The following is a 19,052-nucleotide window of genomic DNA, read 5'->3' as shown; positions in this document are numbered from 1 at the left end:
CATCGTATTTGGAAACACTTAACTTGTCTTGGTGACAGATTTACAACTACAGAGGAATTTTGCCTCAGGATGAATACTACCTCCAGTCTCACCCATATATGATTTAGATGGTGTTTAGCTCAGACTTTGGACTTTAAATTTTACAGTTGATGTTGGAATGAGTTAAGGCTTTTGAGTCTGTTGGGATAGAATGAATGTATTTTGTATACAATAAGGAAATGAATTTTGGGTACCAGGGGCAGAATTCTATGGACGTATATCACCCCCACCAATTCTTATGTTGAAGCCCTAACCTTCAATGTATTTGGAGATAGGGCCTTTGGGAGGTAATTAGGTCATGGGAATGGAGCTTTCATAATGGGTGTAGTGCCCTTAGAAGAAAAGACACAAGAGAGATCCCTCTTTCTCTCTGCCACATGAGGACACAGTAAGACAACCATCTGAAAAGTAGGAAGAGAGCTTTCACCAGGAACTGAATATGGCACCTTGATCTTGGCCTTCCAACCTTCAGAACTGTTAAGAAATTACATCTGTTTTTCAAGCCACCAGGTCTATGGCATTTTGTTATAGCCATCCAAGCTGATGAAGACATAGAGAACATATATAAGATGGTCTAATATACATATATCCAGGGTTCTAGAAGTAGAGACAGGAAAGAATGAGTAGAAGTAACATTTGAAAAAGATAATATTATGTTCTGGATGAGATGAAGAACGTGTATTATCAGTTAGTGAAGCAAAATAGATTACATGGAGGATAAATTTTTTTAACCTGAAACTAATCACGCGTCAAGAAACTGGAGAACACAAAAGACAAAAGACAATCTTAAAAAAAAACAATTAGCAAAGAAACTGATCACCCACCATGAAAGGGTGTACTGATGGCATAATTTGAAAAAACTGTAACAAAAGCCATATTCGATGGAATAAATATTCAAAGTTCTGAAAGGAAAAGCTTTTCCTCTGGAACTGATTACCCTGTCACATTATAATTTATAAAAGTTCACCAACAAGGGAACTGATAAATTATTTTTAATGTATGCATACAATGCAAAATTATAAATAATTAAAAAATTAAAGAACATCTAATATATCAATTTTTCTTAAAGTAAGAATGTTAAAAGAAGAAGCCAAAGGCAATATGATTTACATGACACCATATATAACCAAAAATATTATTATTATACATAATTTTGATTATCTACAGCTGTGCTGAAAGCATAAACATTTTTATAAGATGGATATATACCAAGTTCTTGATGGTGGCTATCTTTCTCATTGTTGGTGAGAGTGTAAAATGGGACAACCCTTATGGAAAACAATATGAAGTTTCCTCAAAAAATTAAAAATGTAACTACCATGTGATCCAGCAGTCCCACTTCTGGATTTGTATCCAAAAGAATTCAAAGCAGGATCTCAAACAAATATTTCCACACCCACATTCATCATAACATTATCCAAAATACCCAAGATGTAAAGAAACCCAAACGTCCATCAACAGATGAACGGATAATGGGGTCTATAAATACAATGAAATATTTCCTTCCTTGAAATAAAAGGAAACCATGTCTCATGCTACAACATGGATAAACCTCTAAGACATTATGCTAAGTGAAATAATCCACTCATAAAAGGACATATCATAGCCACTCACATGAAGTATCTACAGTAGTTAAAATCATAGAAACATACAAAGGTGATTGTCAAGATCTCAGGGAGGAGGAGGAAGAATTAGGGAGTCTCTGCTGCCCCAACCCCCGCCTGGGTCCTGGGGAAGGAATCAGAACTCAGAAGCAGTAGAAGAGGCTTTGGCCAGCAGGGAAGGGGGGGTGAGGCCCAGGGCGGGTTCACAAAGGATCAGAGCATCTGAGTGCGTTAGGAGGAAGGGGCTTCAGAGGTGGGCCAGCACTTGCCATGACGGGGGCTAAGCAGGATGCAAGCGGGGGCAGTTCGGGGAGACAGCAGGGGTCTGCGCCCTGGCCCTCATTGTTTGCTCGTCTCACCCTCATGAGCGGGTCATTTGCCCTGCTCTGATGATTCGAAGTCTCTGCCGGCACCCACAGGACGATGACTGAGGCCTCCACACTCCTCAGCATGGATCCCAGCTCCCACCCAGATCTGGGGCCACAGACACCTCTCCCCCACCACTGCTGCCCCTGTGAGCAAGCTGTTCTTGTGAAATGCGGTCATAGTTTGTTAGGAGGAACTGTTTTATATGGGAATACAAATCAGTGTTGATACCAATACACACACATGTCCAGCCATGGGTGGAAAGGGAAGGGACAGTATAGTTCTGGGGTGTCTTTGCACACCCATAGGCCCCTAAGGCCAGTCCCCACAGCCACAGCCAGATGGGTCCTCCTCCTTCAGTTGAACAAGATGCTGCTGCACAGAAATCCCACAAGTTCCACAAAGGGGTCCAACTGTCACTATCCTTATACACACCTTTCACGGGTGCTCCATGAATTTCCCCACACCGATTCCCCTTGTTGCATCCTCATTGGGATTAAGAGGTAGCTGCGTCCACCACTCTCCACATTGCAATAATCCCAGTGGGACTAAAGGTTGCTCCCGCTACGATGAGGCAAACAGTCCTGTCCCCATGGACAAGACTTTTCCTCTCTGGTCAGGCCACCCACACAGGAGACCCTGGATGAGTGGAGGGTCATCCCAGCGCCATCACCTGGCCACTTCAGGGATGCAGAGAGAAGCTCCATAATGACAAGGGCTGTGTCCAGGCTCCATCCTAGAAACTGGTGAGTGTCCAGAGGGCTGAAAGGCACAAAAGCAGCTCTGCCTCCCCAGAAGGTTCTGGGATGCAGAAGATGGTACAGATGCCCCAGAAGGCCCCTAGCCAAGCAGGCTTTACATAAGGGGATGATGAGGGGTCCCTGGGGAAAGTGAGAGCTGTGCGTTCCCAGGGCCAGCCTGAGGAGTCCTTACCTATGTGGAGGAAAGGTCTGGCCACCTGTAGATCCAGAGCTCCTGTGACCTCCCTCATCCTTCCTTCCTCTCAGGATCACTCTCTGTGGAGCAACTCAACATGAACAAGAGGACAGTGGCCTGAGAGCATTTCCCACCAAAACTATCTTTATTCACAATTTATATACATCACTCCAAAGGTCCTGCTCCCACCCACACCTGGCCACACCTACCTCTCCCACCTCCCTAACCTCCCACAATCCCGCTCCCTCTCCCCACCCTGGTGGTCCTGCCCTCCCTCCCTTCCCCCCACATCATCTAGGATCCGCACTGGGATGACGAGGAGCCCCTACGCTCCCCTGGGAGCCGCCCTGGAGGGCCGGCCCAGCTGTTCCCTACTGGCTGCAGTGCTTCTTCTCCTCTTCTTACTCTTCTCTGTGACACACGGGTCACGCTTTCTCTTTCTCGGCTGTGAGGGGAGAGCCGGCCCCAGAGCCAAGGCTGGCCTCCTAGACACCCGGAGGCCAGCCCCGGGGATGGGCAGCTTCTCAGCAGCGGCTGGGTGTCCAAACAGAGCCCGCTTCCTCGACTTGGGAGCAGCTGGTGGAGCTGGGCTGAGGCCTCTTCTCTGAGGGGAGGGGGCGTGGGGAGCACTCTGGGCCTGCCAACCTCCAGGGGAGGCCAGGCCTGAGGCATGGGCAGGACTCTGGGGCACCCAGCAGAGAGCCGAAGAGGAAGGCCAGGCTGGGGAGTTCCTCCTCGTCCTCACCGGACCCGTCCCTGGGCCCTCAGGCCTCCCGAACAGGAGAGGCCTCTCTGAACATAGACGCATCCCTGGGTCCCCGTAGAGGGCCAGCGTGCCTTTGACCCTGGGGAGAGGATGGAGAGACCTCCTGACGTCCTTGAGAGGAAACAAAGGCTTTGGGCCTGCACAGGCCAGTGTCTCTTTGGATGAGCCTACGAGGAGCCTCAGAATCAATCTCTGGTGGGCAGGCTTCATCACTGACCCCTAGATGGGGGTCTTGGTCGTGCCTCTGGGCACCTTGGCCAGCGTCGGACTCAGAAGGACTTGAGCCCATTCCAGGTGCACTGGGACTCGGGGCTGCCCGCATACCCTCATCCTCTTTCAAGGCCAGGAGTTGTTTCTGCACCAGCTGGTAGGAGGGAGGAGGACAGTGACGGACAGTGACTCCAGAACTTGAATCTAAAAACAGACACTGTGACATTCCTGCCATCCTCCTGCACCTTATTCCCAGCTTTGTGCCCTTCCCTCCCCTCCCGGCTCCCCATCCTCTCCTTCCTTTCACCCTGCACTGCACCCACCCCGGAACGGGCCCTTCCCCATGCCAGGCCTCCCAGGCAGGGGAGGGATGGACAGCACCAGGTGGCCCTCCAGTTCTGGGGCCCTACCTCTCCCCTGTTCACTGGGGTCCCTCCGTGCACTGGTCTTCCTGGGTGTCCCTTGTGTCCCCTGTTCTACCGGGGATCCCTCCCTCCTCTGGACCCCCTGGGAAATCTGGGTTCCCCTGTCCCCTGGATCACCTGGGGTCCCCCTCCTGTGGGGCTCCCTGGCTCCCTGAGTGTCCCTCTCCCTCCTCTGGCTCACTTCTTTGGGGGTGAGCCCTTCTTCCTGCTCCAGCTCCTCCGCTAGGGCCAAGAGATCCAGCTGTGGGTCTGGGGAAAGCAATTCTGCCAGGAATCGAGGGTGAATGACTGCCTCCACCTCGGACAGAAAGAAGAGGCTGTGAGCATCCTTGGCCAGGAGTAGCCTGTGAGACAAGAAGACCTGGAGGGAAAGTGAAAAGCAGAGACCCACCCCACTCTCCTCCACAAGGCGGGGCTGGTCAGCACACACACACACACACACGCACATACACACACAAACATGCACATACACAGTCACATACAAAAGAGCACATATACAGAGGCACATACACAGACACACAAAGGCATACACACAAAGAGACACAAACATGTACACACATACATCTGCGTAAACCTCCCCTAACACCAGGCTCAGGAACAAGGAGCTGAGCTTAAGTCCCTACGGCCTGAGCAGAACCCAGATCTTGGGTGCTGAGTGTTCTATGCCTCTTGTAGACCCCAGGCTCCATGCCTATCCTACCTTGGTGACAAAGTCCTCCTGGGAACACAGCTTGTCAATGTAGCTCAAGAGGCCCGGGTCCGAGTAGATGCCGTCCTCTTCCTGCTTCAGCTCATTTCCGTCCTCTCCACCTTCTGCATCTGACTCGCCTGTGGCTGAGTGGACGGGCCCCACCAGCGCATCCATGATGTCCATATACTCCCTCACTGCCTCAGGGGGAATCTCCTTGGGTGCCTTGGGCTCTGGGGGCTGCTGGGACCTGTGTGGCTTTGGGCGGGAGGGCTGGGCCCTGGGGCCGGACATCCTGGGAACACAGGCTGAGACAGAGCAGGAGGAAGGGAAGGAAGGTGAGGGACTCCCGGTCCACCTCCTGACCACCGAGTGCACGTTGGAGAGGGCATTGTTTGGGGGACATTGCTGTGGGTGTAGGGGGGTCAGGACCACCTGAAGCCTCATGCACTGTTGGAGAGGAGAGGTAAGGGGGGCATCTAAGAGAGTCACAAGTAAGGAAGTGGGGAACCTCCAATTTTCTAAGGGTCTGCCCATCAAGCCCACTTCCTAGGCAGACTTTGTGTGGGGTCCTTTGACAGGGAGGTGTGAGAGGAGTTGCAAAACTGACCAAGTCAATACCCCATAGTGACAAAGGGCAGCTGAGACCCCACGCCCCCACCCCCTTCCTCAGTGGCTGTTTTGGTTGAAAGACCAATGCCCGTGTCTTGAAGGAAAAGGATCCACGTGGGGTCAGTGGCCAACCCTAGGCCCTTGTTACCTGTGCCTTCAACTCCAGTGGGAACCTGGGTGCCTGGCTGAAGGCCCACTTTCGGGGCTGGGGGCCCCCAAGGATCCAGCTTCGGTGGGGCTGGAGGAGGCAGGTCCTGCGCACACTGCATCCACTGCCACTTCTGAATCTGCATCTCCTCCTCGGCCTCAAATTCCATGAACCTGGGGGGTGACGGAGGCACAGACCACCCTGAGAAAAAGGCCTGGGTTCTGGAGCCCAACAAAGGCAGCCAAGAATGAGGGATTTGGAGAGGATGTGCCTTGGGGCTGTCAAGGCCCTGTGAGGTGCTGTCCACAGCAGAGAGCTGCTCCTGGAACTGATACAAGATCTGCGACCCTTCCTGCCTCACCAGCACTGGAGGCCATTCAACAGCATCGACCCAGGTCGCTGAATTGAACCAGGTCAACGGGACACGTGGCTGACCCAGGGGCCACCCTCCTCATGCCCCTCGTCCCCATCCAGAACCATATGAAGGGCTGACAGCCAGAGGCTAAAACAGGCATGTGTTCCCCACAGGGGTCCTTGACCGAATCCAGGACCCTGGGCTGGGACTGAGAGTCCTGGAACAGAGACCTGGAGACGGAGGGCCCAGGAGAGGCTGGACAACGTGGATGCTGAGCTTAGAGGAGAGGCCTTCCTTTCCTCTGAGAGGCGCTCGTTTGTTTGCTTTTCTTTCTTAAACCAAGGGGATTACCACGGAGCAAACAACGGATGAGCCAGAGACCCTCGGGCTGACGACAGCTGGCTTCCCCAGCCTCTTCAGAGATGCCAGGGTACCCACTCAGGCCACTTTTCATGAGGAGAGAGGGTCCCAATTCTATGTCAGTGGCCGCCAGCCACCTACCACTAAAGAAGCAGCAGGCTGGCGGGTGCAGCTCTTTCTCCGGCCCAGCCCATATGGCCGGAGTTGGACCCCTACTGGACTCACAGCTTCACCCTGCCCCGTCCTGAGACCTTCATGTCAAGGCAAGGGTAGGTCAAAATCAGGGGAGGGCAGAGCTCCTGGTGGAGGAAGGACAGAAGACCCAAACCCTCAAGGTGAGGGAGGGGTTTCTGGAGGACAGTAGGGCCTCTGGGCTGTGGGGCCCCTGTTCTGGGTGACAGCCCTCCTCCTTTGTCCTCTCTGATGAGCACCCCCATGGCCAGACCCTGCCCTCACCCACTCGCCTCAGCCTCCACGCAGCCCCTGGGCCCAGGACGCTGACTCACTTTTCTGCTATCTCATAGTAGATCATCCGGTCAAAGTTGCTAACGCGCTGCCATTCCTGCACGGCCCTGAACAGTCCCCACTCCAGCGTCATGGTGGGCTTCAGGCGGGCCACGGATCGAAGCACTGGGCTGTAAGACCTTGGCGTCAGTCTCCGTGCCCAGCCCAGCCCCCACCTGCCCGACCCCACCCGCCAATGTGGACCACACATCACTCAACACAGCATGACCGAGCAACAGGAGGGTGGGAGGCAGGTGTCTGGGAGGGCAAAGACAAGGCTTCCCGGCCACTGCTGTCACCGCCTCACACTCACTCGAGGATGACCATCCACTCCCAGGCTACAGCTGGGACACTGTGCCTTGGGGAGCTCCTTTCCTCTTCAAGGTTGCCTTTTTGTAAGAAAAATCACTATCATCAATGAGGCGTGGCATGTGCCAGGCCATCTGCTAACACTTCATTGATTAGCCCAAGGAGTCTTCTGCCCGGTCCTCTGAGTGAAGTGTGACTGTCCCGTTTTTACGAGGGACCGGAGGTTTAGGATGGAAATGCCTGCCAGGCTCACAGCTCTAGTGGGAGAGAGCCCACGCCCTTAGGAGAGCTCTACCGTCACCCTGTTCCTAGTGGAATTCTCCACAACAACGAAGTCAAGGCGTGCATTAAGCGCTCTCCTGGGCCCCGCGCTCCTCCCCCTCCTCCGAAGTGACCTCCCCCGGCCACGTACACTCAAGTCCTGTATGAAAGGAGACGGCACCACAGGAGACTGCGGCATCCATTCCTTGGCTCCTCACCTTACAGCATGACCCTCTCTGACTGCAAGTCTTCAGTCCATATTACCATGAGAATCATGGAAGAGCAAGTTGGCTAGACTCTCAGGGTGGTGGGGTCAGTTGAGATAAGGCACATTTCAGTCATGATGTCATGGACTGGCAGGCTCACCCATATGACCGACAATGTGCCTTCTCATAGCATGGACATTGCCCTCAGACCTTGCTTCCAGTATCCCTAGAAACCTAACCTGCGAGTACATCCCCAGGTCCTCTTTATCTAAAAGCTCCGATAAGCTCACGACCCCCTGAGCGTTCACTCACGTGAGAAAGCAGGAAAGAGCTTCTGCATCAGGACTCTGGGGAAGGTGTCTCCGCGCCAGTGGCTTGAGGCACTGCCAACATCGGAAGTTACTGTATACGCTCTGGGGGTTAGAGCAGTCACCCTGCGAGGCGTAGGGCTGGTTTGTGGTCAGGCTGCCCTCCCTGGAAGTGCCATGTGGCCAAGGCCCAGAGTTCACTGGGCGAATGATAGGGGCCAGCTGGGCAGCTGGTGGTGGAGCTTGAGGAGGAAAGCCTGGGGTCCAGCCTCCCTTGCCAGCCTGAGTAACTCCAACAGCTGGAGCAGTCACAATGGTCTCCATCACAGGGGATTCTAAGAATACGGGTGCAGGACATGCAGCACTCCCGCTGAGGGCCCCTGGAGCGCTCCAGGTGAGGGGGCCCTGAGTTATGATAAAGGTCTGAGTCTGGGGCGCCTCCACTGGCCTCCCTTGTGACCTGACTTGGACAGTGAGGTTGCAGGCCCCAGGGGCACTGGGTCAACGGCCACCATTAGCCACCAAAGGTGTCGTGGGGAAAGCTGGCAGCAGGCTGCTGCCAGGAGGGAATGCTGGGGTGATGGGAGGTGGCAGGTGCTGCCCCCAGGGTGGCCGGTGCTGGGGGCCAGGAATGGGTGGAGGATAGAGCACTGCCATGAAATAAGACAAGGAAGCACCAGGGTTCATGATGACATCTGTTCCCAGCACTGGAGATGCTGTTTAGGCAAAAGAAAGGAGTGAATGGGGGAGGAGAATGGGCCAGTGGGACAGAGGCTTTCTGCGGCATCAGAATGTAATCTCCACAGGTGAGAGACACCTGGACAAGGGAAACTGCAGCGTGCAAATGTCTTCAACTGCTTTTCATGCCCTGACCTCCAGTTGAGAATTATTCCACCGGTGACCCCGCGCCCATCCACCAAGGCCCCTGACCCCTGCCTGCCGAGAAGAAATTGCCTCAGCAAGCACTCACTTGGAGAGCCTCCCTAAGGCAGCCCCTGGCAGCTAAGCCTCACAGGCTGTCTCCCAAGACCTGGAACTGTGTGCACCTCCGCTCTGTGAGAAATGCCCCTCAGCTGGCGTACTAGCAGGTAGGGACCTTCTGCAAGGTAAGTTCTAGGCACCCAAAGGCACTGTGTAAAACATTAGGGCCCCACCTCCTCCTCAGTCCTCCTTTTCCTGACACTCAGTATAAATCCCCTCTTTCTTCCCTAGCCTCGCAAAACAAAACAAAATTCTGGAAAATATCCCTCTAATGGAATCCTGATACAAACCCATAACACTGGCCCAGAATGCACCTGCATCTCAGAACAACCCACAGCAGGTACGTAACATGGGCCAGGTCCTGCCACCCCCTTCCCAGTGCCCAAAGTCACTGTCATCACTCAGGAGTTCTGTTCCTAGGAGGTGGGGGTGGTCTGAGAAGTAGGCACGTGTCCCTTAGATTCTGTCATTTCACAGCCAGTGATGGCTGCAGAGGAGTAAACAAGGGCCAGGGAATTGTTATGTTACATTGGTCGAGGGAGTATAGACCACCGGTGGTCCTTCCCCTTCCAGCTCCCAATAACGGAGAGACAATCTGAGAAGCAAGCATAAGCCAGGTGCCATGGCGATCAAGTTGTCTGAAACACATCCCTGTTCAGGAGAACAAGGTACACACCACGGTGCACCTAATTAACCAGAATAGGTGTCATAGGACGTTTAATAGTAACACAGAAGATCATCTTCCTGACCCTGGGCTACACTCCTTCCCCCTTTAAAAGAGGAAACAGCCTTCATAGACATTCCACCCGAAACAACCCCACTCCACATCTGTTCCCTGTCCATGAAGGAGTGCCATGAAATATGAACAAACTCTTCCTCTCAAGGCAGCCTGAGGGTCCACCATGAGATACTGGACAAGATGAAGTAGGTCTGAAGTACTGCGATTCCACAAAAGGAAGAACAATTCAGAGCAACACAGGAACCTGAGCCCTCTCTTGGCTGAAGTTACACGGTTGCCCATCCCCTGTTGAATCCAAGGCAACAGTTACCTGAACTGAGAAGTGAGCTCTGGGCTGGGAGGAATGGACGAGGTGTGGGCTGCGGCAGTTAGAGTAACCTCCTGTCTCGCTCTCAGAGAGGACACTTCACTACAGGTGTGGCCACACACAGCCCCATTGAATAGTTTTCTCACCAAGACCATCTCTCCCCAGGGCCCCCTGAGATACAGTAGGCTCCTGTTCAAATCCCTTTGAAAGATATAGTGAGGCAAGCTTCAGGTACCTCAGGAACATAGTACAGGTCTAGGCTTTCCTCATGACCCTCCCTGTGTCACCACCAGGACATCACACACATCCTTCCACACACGATTCAGAGTGGCTTGTCTCCTCTCTAGAAAGAATCAACCTGTCTGCTGCCATCCTTTCTCCATAGCCAGGGCAATTCCTCTTGATCTACCTCCAATGACCCCTCCTCCCCAGTGCAGTCTCAGGTTTCTTCAGGCTCCCCAGTCTCCCCAGGTGAAATGTCCTTGTGTGTCCAGTGCTCTCTTCTCCCTCTACTTCAGTCCAACTATGTGCCCACAGTGAAGTGTCACATGTGAACCCGAAGGACGTGAGAGATGGCAGGGTCTCTGAAAACACACCCCCAGCCTATAGGCTTACCTCCTTCTGAAGCCATCCTGCAGGCTTGGGCACGGACTACTGCTGCCTGGTAGCCTCAATGAGAAAAGTCAAGACCAGGACCCAGAGAGCGACCTGCTTCAGCAGTTGCTCAGGATCCAAGTAAAGGAGAGCCACGTTTAAATTTAAACAGTAGAATGTGGGCTGAAACGTTCTGCAGTGGGGGAGGGGCAGAGGGTACGTGGGTCCCGGTGACGTGGGGTGGGGGGACATTCCACGAGGGCTCTGGGAGGTAGGCAAGAACCGGAAGTTCCTTCCATCTCACACAGTGGCAACACAATTGGCGTGTGCCTCTTTAGGCAGTTTATAAACTTCTTTTGATTCATGGCACCGATGTTGGACATGACAGTCCCTTCCTTTCACGTCTTTATCCATCAACCTAGTTTTGTGTCCCTCAACACACTCTGCTTCCTACCTGGCTCTTGACTTACTTCAACAGAGACTAGACTTTCTGAACAAAATACCCAAGTGTTAGTCTGATAAACATAAATAATGGCCACATGGAACTGAGTATTTGAAATTAGGATTGTCTCAGCAGATGCAGTGTCTTTGACTGCTGTATGTACATCACTCCTAAGGAAGTGGTCCTTGTGCTCCAACCAACATCCAGCAGGACCAGCCTTACTAATGATCCTTTGTGCTGGAAAGCCCCTGGCCATCAAAAAACTGTCATGCAGTCCCCATGTCCAAGACCAGAATTCACTAAATGTCTTTCTCATAGTATTCCATGGTTGTTAAAGATTTAGGTTTTTACCTTTTAAATGATTTTATTATAATATTTTAAGCGAGTAACACCTTCTCATGGTTCAAAATTAAATTGTGCAAAATGGAATATGCAGTGGCGAGTCCTCCTCCCACCCCTTTCCCCTGTCAACCCAATCCTCTTTCCCGGAGGAAACCAGTGTTATCTCTTTCATTAAAATCTTCCCAGAGATACATCATGCAACTAAAGACGAAGGCAATCTATTTTTATAGAAGAGCGGAATTCTGCAAGATATTATAAAAAAGGAGGGAGGGAAAGTAAAATTGTTCCCATACTACCTGCTGTGTTGAAATTGACCCAGATGGTCAACTCTCAAAATTATTAAAAAAAACCCAAAACCGTACAAAGGACACACCTGTGAATCAACATTTATTGAACAACCTCCGTGTATTAAATACACTGAGAAAAAATATTCTAGTAGAGTAAATGCGTTGGAGAAACTCTAGGAACGGAGTCAGGAGACAGTATCTTAAGAGTGTTTCCCAGGTCTGAAATTCTTTGCTAGAATTGTTCTTTAACAGAAACATCAGGCTTGCTAGGAAAAACACCTACTGTTCTTTGAAAGGCAAACAAGAACCAAGGAACTGCAGTCCAAAGGGCATGAAAGCACTTGCCCCAATTTGAGGCTACTGTGCTTACAGCGGAGCTCTCCAGAACTCTTTGTAGCTAAGTGCATGGGTTTCACGTGTGCAATATAAAAATCATGAGTGCACATCTCACAAGAGCTGGTTTGAAGAAGAGACCGTCACGAAAGTTCCCGGCGAGAAGCGTCGCCAGTTAAGTTCCGCAGCGTGCCCGGCCCTCCATTTCTCTCCTCTCCTGCGGAGAACTCCTGGAGCAGATGCCCGAGCGCTCCGCGCCTGCACGCCTGCGCACGCCCACTGGGCGCGGGGCTCTCGGGCACGCGGACCGCCGTCCTCCAACGGCTCCCAGCGTCTGTTGGGGCAGTTTGCTCCGGAAGACAGGAGCGCATGCGCGAGCGCGGACGGTGGGGCCCCAACGGCCGTCCGGCGCTGGAGCGGCCTGTCATGGCGGCCTCTCGAGTCAATTATAGGAATCCTGAGGTAAGGGGTACAGGGACTTTTCACCCCTCAGGTGTCACCGCTCTGAGCTGTTGTTCACCCTGTGGGTTATTTGTGCCCATGTCGGTGTAAGGAGACTCGCCACAATGTGGATTCACGCCCCCATAGCGCTCGATTCCCTTGAGGTGTTTACCCCAGGGTTATTGGCACCACTGGGGAGCCGGCTGCGTGAAGGGTTCAGTGGCTACGGGGCCTACAGTGGGGGGTGAATAGTGTGTGCGAGCTATTAAACAGGTGCCGTTCTAGTCTGCGCCTTGTGAAGAGTACAAAAGCTAGAGGGAAGTTCTTGCGAGTTGAAAACCCTCATCTGGTTCCAAAGGTGTAGCTCAGGTGATTGGAAAATGAGTGAAGATCGAAGGAACACACTCATAGTTTCACTAGTGCCTTCCTTCTTATCATAAAAACGTCAATCAACACATGTTCAAACTGCATTCTTTTGTCAGTGATGGGAGCAACTTTGCTGAATGTGGTCATAAACATGTATTTGTAGTCTGATGTCAAATCATGATTGATTTGCAAGCATAGATGGGGTCTGTACATATTTAATTGGTTGGTGGGAATCTGATATGTAGTCAAATGTGCGGGATGGTTTTGTCTGTGCATATTTGACTTTGAAGGGAGGTCATGCCTGCGTTTTTGTGAGAGTGTGTAAGAGTGAGTGCTGTATTTGGAGGGTGTTGAGATGTGACGCAGGCATACTCAAGGAGTTGGTGGTTAGGTGTTTGTAATTTGGTGTTTGGGGAATATGTTTACATGTGTTCTTTTCTCCTACGAATTTGGGGATTTGTGTGTGTCTAATGGTGGATTTGGAAGGATTATCTGCATATGCATAAGGGCAATGTCAGGAAAAGTAGTGGTGTATATTACTTTGGGTGTCCAGTCTGTTTGTTTTGTATATTTGGGGAATGTAGGCTGATCATTTGTGTATTCAGGCCATGTTGTATGGTTACGGGGTGTTTGTGTGTGTGCATTTTCAGGAGCTGTCTATGTATATTTGGATGTGTAGAGGGCAAGTCTGTGACTATTTTATGGGACTGGTGGATGTTGTATATGTAGATATGTTGTGTTTGTATGATTCTGTATTCTGCAAGATGGCAGAGTTAATTCTGTGTGAGAGGTTGGGACTGTGGGGTTATGTATATGCCAGTAGTGTGGTACTGTATGTGTATTTGGAAGAAAGGGCGTATAGGGTGATATTATTGCATATTTGTAGTGTACTGGGTAATTGTGGTGCTCTTTGGGACTTGTGGAGAGTTGTGTGTTAAATGAGTGTGTGTGTGTATTCAAGGGGTATGGCCACTTGGAGGAATATTTGCTGAGGCTGTGCATTTGTAATTTTCAGTAGGAGCCTCTTAGGCTTATGTATTTTGGGAAGTGAGTATATGTGTATCTGATAGAGAGGTGGGGTTCTATGTTTCTACAGGGAAGATGGACAATTGCATTTATATGTATTAGAAATATGTGATACCGGTATTTGTTAGTACTTGTATATGTGTGAGCTGGCTCCTGATAGCTAGGGATAAGTTGATATATGGAAGTTGTTTCATAAATGGTTTGCTAGAGATATTTACATGTTTCTTACTTGTGTATTCTAATCCGTGTGTGTGTCCATCATCAGGTGCATGCATTATCAAAGTTTGTTCATAAGGTATGGAGTTGTTAGGAGTATTCAAATTGTATTTCTTTGGAGAATGCTAGGGTGTTTATACGTGTGTTTGATAGACGTAAGAGGTGGTCTGTCTATATATTCAGGGTGAGGGTAGAAATATATATATATATACACACACACACACATATACAGTTTATATGTTGGGGTAGTGGTGGGGAGCTTGTATTCTGGAGAGGTAGCATAATGTATAGTGTTTGGGAGGGGATCCATATGTTCAGGGGTTAGGAATATTTGCATGTGTGTGTCCATAGGTGTGTGAGAATTGTGTATGTGTATTAGTAAGACTGCAGAAGTTGTCGGTGTTTTTGTTTTGAGTGTGTCTGAGCATTTGGGGTGTATACTCATGAGGAGTTTGTGGGTGTGTGTATTTGTGATTTGTGCGTATATCCGGAGGCTTAGAGTCCTCTATGTGTCTATTTTGAAATGTAATGCCTGAAGAATTTAGTGGTGTTGCTTGTATGTGTGTTGTCAGTATTAGTGAGGTGGACTTATATGTACAGTTGATCCTTGAACAACATGGGTTTGAACCACACGGGTCTACTTATAGTGGATTTCTTTTTCAGTAAATACTACAAGACTACTACAGGATCCATGGACACAGAGCCACTGCATGGAGGGTTGGCCCTAACCCCCACGTTGTTCAAGGGTCAGCTGTATTTGCTAAGTATAGGTTATTTGTGTCTGTTTTTCAGTTCCTGGGGCTTTTGGGGTATGTATTCTGCGGGATGTGAGAGTTTAGTTTGTGTGTTTGGGAACCAGTAGACTGTGTAGGTTACGTGTGTGTGCAGGAATCCTGGAGTATATGTATTCTAGGACTGTGGGATTGCATATGGGTCTTTTTTGGGATTGCATATGAGACAGTTGTGTACTTGGTGAGCCTGTGTGTTTAGGTACTCAGTGTGTACATCTGGATGGCATATCGGTTGCACATGTTTGTTTTCAGGCCCATGTTGTGTGTGTATATATAGCTGTGAGAGTGGAATGTGAATATTCAGGGTGAGTAAGGTTTCGCCTGTAAAAATTTAGCTAGTAAGAGGTGGTCTGTTTGTGTATTTATTCAGGGTGAGGGTAGAGATGTATGTGTGTGTTCAGGATATATATATATATGTGTGTGTGTGTGTGTGTGTGTGTGTACAAACACATGTATATTTGGTATCCTTTTGGTTATATATCTGTGGTGGGAGTTGAGGGTTCTACTTGGGGTGTAAGTGGATTCTGTGCACATATTCATAGGAAAAGGTATGGCATGTGCTGGAACTGGTTCATACTAGCTTGGGATAGTCAGTTGTGCATATCTCTTCCCAGCTCTGTGTTTAGTGATGTCAGGTGAGTAGCTTTAAATTGGTCATGCTGGGAATATTTATACCATGTAGATACCGTAAGTGAAGTCTTTCTCACCTTTCTTGGAGAGCTTTTTATCAAGCACTTACCAGCGTACCACTGATGTGCGTGTTTGGATGTATGTATGTATGAAGCAAGAATATTTGGGCATCGGTGGTTACGTATGGGACACTCATGTGAATTGTGAGTGGGGCATCTGGGGCTATGGGCCCTTGTATATGTGCATTGACCCTGGTAATTGTGAATCATTGCATTGCTCCTATCCTGTTCTTTAGGGCCAGAGAATCCCCATAAATGTTGTTGATTCCCAGTAGAAATCATGCAGATGGCTACAGAGGTGTCTGTACCTTAGGCAGGTGGACACTACTTCAGCATTTGTGTGGTCCTAGCATCTGGGTCCCTAGAAGGGTGGGCCTGGTGGGCAGATGGCCCTGCAGAGCAAAACCTTCACAGGTGTGTTGTTGGCGTGACAGGCAGCAGTCAGAAAGTCAAACCCCCTGAGAACCTGTTGGACAGCTACAGGCATTACTGGCTCTTCTGTGGCAAGCTGACGTGCAAGGACACCCTCCACATGGGGTCCAGAGCCATGAGTCCCTGAGCCCAACTGCCCCAGGGTGGTGGGAACTGTTGTGTATCAGGCTGGTCAACTGTATCACTAGGTCTCATCCAACCTGTCTCCATGGAAACCTAAGTCCTCAGGGATAGGCAGGACCTCTAGGGATCACTGAGCTGACAAGGACAGAGGTGGGAGGCTTTGTCACTGAGGGAGAGTCGGGGACTGAGACCTGGAGAGCCTTGGGAGTCCCACTCTGAGGAGATATGGCTCTGATGTTCCCAAACCCTTTAGACATGTTCTCTGTTCTTTTCTGAAGGCTCAAGATGCTTCTAGCAGTGGGAAGCTTATCTCAGTTTCATGTTTCTCTGATAGGATGAACTGACCCTTTTATTCACTATTCCAGGTCGAGCTGCAAACCCATCAGAGGGAACCATGTGATCATTGTAGCCACCAGCTGACCCTACAGCCACCTTGTGCCTCCCTTGGACCCACCCAAGAATTTCTGAGCCTTCTGGTGAGTCTTGTGGCCTTTTCTCCCTCATTGTGAATCCTCCTGCCAATAAAACATGCTGTGAATGTTAACAAAAGGAAACCTCAACTAGAATTGGAGTGTGGAAGTCCCCCCCGTAGAGGGAGCTCTCATGCCGTGTCACTCATCATCAATTACCGCAACAGGAAGAGGTCATTTACTGACCCCAAAGAGGAAGTGCAGCCACCTTACTACCCCAGCTGGAGGAGGGAAGACTTCCTTCCTGGCCAGCAACAAGAAATAGAAAATAGAAATAGCTAATAGAAAATTCCGCAGTTTAGCCAATGAGATGCCATTGTCACCTGAAGTTTTCCTTTCCTCCAGTGAACTTTCATTTTTTCCCTTGATGATGACTTTCTTTCCTTGTCCCACCCTCCTTACTATAAAAGCCTTCTGGGACTTCCCTGGTGGTCCAGCAGCTAAGACTCTGAGCTTCCAATGCACGGCGCGTGGGTTCAATCCCTGGTCGGGGAACTAAGATTTCCACATGCCGTGTGGCATGGCCAAAAAAAAAAAGCCTTCCATGTTGTGTAACCCGTTGGAGTATCTCCCTTTCTATCAGATGAGATGTGCCTGATTCATGAATCGTTTAATAAAGCCAATTTATTCAAAATTCAAAGTAAATCTTCAAATTTACTCAGTTAAATTTTGTTTTTTAATACATTGGTGGCATGCAGAGGTGGCCACTAACAGTTTAATATGTATCCCTCCAGAAATGTTCTGTATAAAAATATGTATGTGCACTTTTCTAAAATCCACTCTTATGATTGGTACTGCTAACAGGATGATTTTATGATTAAATGCTTATCTTTTTAAAAAGAAAAAGATAAATATATTGGTGGCAGTGATGGGATCTGAAGCAAATTTCTGATAACATTTGGGACAAGGAGGAACAGGTGTGGTGCCCACAACTCCTTTGAGTTCCCTGTCTTTCTTGCCATTCTTGAAGGTTGTTGGTAAGCTCCTCTTGGTTTGAGCTCCATTCTCTTTGCGTTTGTGCTCCCAATCTAACTGGTTTTCCTTTACAGGGCAGGACAGTTTGGGCTGGTAGAGGATTCTCCCTGAGGCCAAAGCCCTAGCCTTTCATATGGATATTCCCAGGACACAGTAACATCTCTTGGTTATTGCCAGTATATTTTTGAGCTGTAAACCCTAGCCCCTAATTTTGTTCCCTGGATTCCACATTGGGCACTGCTGACAGTGTAGTCTGCACTTGCCCATCTGTTTGGAATCAGCCCCCAGTTTCCATGCTTGGAACTGTTCGTGGCAGCTATAGTTCTCCAATTTGTTTGGAATCAGTTTGCAGTCCCCATTCCTTGGGATTTGCTGGTTGGATCTTTTTCCTCAGTCCAAGGATCCCTCGTAATTGGTGGTGGTGCATACCAGGCCCTCTTTTGTCCGGGACATAGTAACATCTCTTTGTTACTACTGATATATTAAGGTGCAGTTTTTTTGTGTGTTCTTTTTTTTTTTTTTAACATCTTTACTGGGGTATAATTGCTTTACAATCATGTTTTAGTTTCTGCTTTATAACAAAGTGAATCAGTTATACATATACATATGTTCCCATATTTCTTCCCTCTTGTGTCTCCCTCCCTCCCACCCTCCCTATCCCATCCCTCCAGGTGGTCACAAAGCACTGACCTAATATCCCTGTGCTATGCGGCTGCTTCCCACTAGCTATCTACCTTACGTTTTGTAGTGTATATATGTCCATGTCTCTCTCTCCCTTTGTCACAGCTCACCCTTCCCCCTCCCCATATCCTCAAGTCTGTTCTCCAGTAGGTGTGTGTCTTTATTCCTGTCTTACCCCTAGGTTCTTCATGACATTTTTTTCGCTTAATTTCCATATATATGTGTTAGCATACGGTATTTGTCTTTCTCTTTCTGACTTACTTCACTCCGTATGACAGACTCTAGGTCTATCCACCTCATTACAATTAGCTCAATTTCGTTTCTTTTTATGGCTGAGTAATATTCCATTGTATATATGTGCCACATCTTCTTTATCCATTCATCCGATGATGGGCACTTCGGTTGTTTCCATCTCTGGGCTATTGTAAATACAGCTGCAATGAATATTTTGGTACATGACTCTTTTTGAATTTTGGTTTTCTCAGGGTATATGCCCAGTAGTGGGATTGCTGGGTCATATGGTAGTTCTAATTGTAGTTTTTTAAGGAACTTCCATACTGTTCTCCATAGTGGCTGTACCAATTCACATTCCCACCAGCAGTGCAAGAGTGTTCCCTTTTCTCCACACCCTCTCCAGCATTTATTGTTTCTAGATTTTTTGATGATGGCCATTCTGACTGGTGTGAGATGATATCTCATTGTAGTTTTGATTTGCATTTC

The 19,052-nt window shown here is 49.4% G+C and overlaps 1 pseudogene; it reads right to left on the bottom strand.

Moving 5' to 3' along the window:
• Positions 1 to 3,270: 3,270 nt before the first annotated feature.
• Positions 3,271 to 10,755, bottom strand: LOC136125005 (NUT family member 2G-like; annotated as a pseudogene).
• Positions 10,756 to 19,052: the final 8,297 nt, after the last annotated feature.

Source organism: Phocoena phocoena, chromosome 6, assembly GCF_963924675.1.
Source record: "Phocoena phocoena chromosome 6, mPhoPho1.1, whole genome shotgun sequence".
Classification (NCBI taxonomy): domain Eukaryota; kingdom Metazoa; phylum Chordata; class Mammalia; order Artiodactyla; family Phocoenidae; genus Phocoena; species Phocoena phocoena.
The sequence above is the reverse complement of the archived record's forward strand: the minus strand, read 5'-3'. Positions and strand labels throughout refer to the sequence as shown.